Here is a 2,741-nt window from a genome sequence, read left to right as displayed (position 1 = left end):
GCTTATGTAAAAAACTGTGATAAGTGCCAAAAAACTGGAAATATATCAAGAAGGAATGAGATGCCCTTAACAAATATTTTGGAGATTGAATTATTCGACGTAAGGGGCATTGACTTCTTAGGGCCGTTTCCTTCTTCGTATGGGAACAAATACATCTTAGTTATTGTGGACTATGTATCCAAGTGGGTTGAAGCTGAATCATACCCTACAAATGATGCTATGGTAGTCATGCGATTTCTATATAAGCATGTGTTTACACGATTTGGGACACCAAGAGCTATTATTATTGATGAAGGTTCTCACTTTGTGAGCAAATGGCTTAAGTGGTTACTTGATAAATATGGTGTGAAGCACAAGATTGTTACTGCCTATCACCCTCAGTCTAATGGGCAAGTTACAAGAGTGAACCGTGAAATCAAAGGTATCCTTGAAAAGGTAGTACGCCATAGCAGAAAAGATTGGTCTCGAAGGCTCGATGGTTCATTATGGGCCTATTGATCAGCATTTAAGACTCCATTAGGAATGACTCATTATCTGTTAGTCTTTGGAAAGGCATGTCATTTGCCATTAGAATTGGAGAATAAAGCTCACTAGGCTTTGAAGCAGTTAAATTTTGGTCTTAAGCAAGTCGATGAAAGAAGGATGTCACAACTGGATGAGTTGGAAGAGCTGAAGTTGTTTTCATATGAGAATGCCAAAATATGCAAAAAAAAGATCAAAGAGATGGCATGATACTCATATACAACTTCACGAATTTAAAAAAGGTCAGAAGGTGTTGTTGTTTAATTCAAGGCTGAAGTTATTTCCTGGGAAGCTAAAATCCCGATGGAAAGGACCTTATACCATCTACCGAGTTTATCCTTATGGAGCTATTGAATTGTACAATAATTATGGAGGTACGTTTAAAGTTAATGGTCAACGTCTCAAACATTATTGGGATGGTAAAGTTGAGCGAGTTGAATCCTCATTCAAATTAATAGACCCTTGATTTTTCATGAACTCGTCCTGTAAATAAATAAATAATTAGAACTTATTTTCTTAATTAAGTACATTTAATTAATTCTGTCTAAGGAGATTGGAACTTAAGCGAGACCATTGTGACCCCTCCAACCTTTCTTGGGAATTAATTTAATGTAATTTGTTAATAAGAAATTTTCTACTTAAGTTTTAAATTTTTTTTCTAGTTTTGATTAATTTTAAATTTTTATGTTAATAAAGGGGGTCAAATTTGACCCAAGTACTAATCAGTTTCTTTTTGTTGAATAAGTCTGTAAATACAAGTTTGAATTTGAGGCCCAAGACAGCAGAAAGGATGGAAAATCCACACCTAGTGTTGCCACTTCCAATGTTTGTCGCCCAAGTAACCTTACTGTGGCTAATTTTTGCTACATGTTGCCCTAATTTTTCCCTATATAAACCCTTTTTCATTCTACTATTTTCATATATCTCAAAGCAATTTGCTTAACCCTAAAAATCCCAAACCTCTTTCTTGTGTCACTAGCCTCAAATCCCGAAAGAAACCCTTAGTCCTTTTCTTTTATCGAGACCACCTAGTGCCGCCATCAAAAAATCACCGGAGCATCGATGTCGCTGCCGCACGTTGCCGTCGCCGTCATTGTTGAAGCAAGTTCTACCCTCTTTTTCCTATTTCTCTTTTGCCCCTGTAAGCAAAAACTTTGTCGAATTATCGAGAAGAGATACCATGATAGAAGGTTGCGCGCGGACCGATATCGAGTTGTCAAGTCACGAGAAAATTCCTACGAGGCTCTAGATGATCAGATCTGAAACGAAACAGAAAATTGAAGTTAGATTCGATTAGATCTGAAATAAAAACTATCAATGAACAGCAAGAATAAAAAAACCCTTAGAGACGGCTATTCTTGGAAACCAAGAATCGATTTGAACTTAGGAAATAATTCCCCAACAGCCGATCCTATCAATTACGAAAGAAAACGAATTAGAATTCAAATCAAAGAAAACAATCACATTTTAAATAGAAAATTAGGGATTTGGGTCGGCAAAAAGAAAAGAAAAAATTCAGGAATTAAAACGGTTCTTGAAACCCAAGGAGATGTTGATTTGCCCAAATCGAAACAGCAACTAACTTTGCCCAAAAATTCCAGCAACCGAATCAATCAGATTTGAAAAGAAGAAATTGGCAAGAACAATGAATTTTAGGGATCTTGAACGATCTTTGCTGCCAATAACAAAGGAGGGGCGATCCGATCTTTAATGAAGAAGGGGGTGAATCAGATCTTGGATGTTTTGGAAAGTCTAAAACGCAACAAGAACAGCAAACAAATTAGCTAATAAAAAAATTGACACAAGCAGAAATTTAAAAGAGATTGAATAGCAAGAAAATAAAGATAAAGTCCTAAGAAGCCTTGAAATCCCGAAAGATTTCACAGCTCCCTTCAAACGGCTCTAATCTCCCCTCCAATGAAGATCAATGGAAAGAAGAAGGCTGAAGATGGCTCCCACAATCAAAAATATTGTTAAAACTACTTCTAAAGAAAACTCAAGAGAAAATTCTTGAAGAACTCAAAGAGAATTTTCACTCAATACAAATCTGAAATTTTCAATGTAAATGTAATGTGTTTACAAGGGTGACCGGCCATGCCTATTTATAGGCCTTCATATTTTCCTAATCCTATTAGAAAACTAAAACTAAAAAAACTCCTAATTAAATATTAAAGAGAAGTTCGGTCAAGGGCCTTAAATTGGGCCTCTTGGACTGAATA

Source organism: Gossypium hirsutum, chromosome D02 (genome assembly GCF_007990345.1).
Source record: "Gossypium hirsutum isolate 1008001.06 chromosome D02, Gossypium_hirsutum_v2.1, whole genome shotgun sequence".
Classification (NCBI taxonomy): domain Eukaryota; kingdom Viridiplantae; phylum Streptophyta; class Magnoliopsida; order Malvales; family Malvaceae; genus Gossypium; species Gossypium hirsutum.
Note: the sequence above shows the minus strand (reverse complement) of the source record.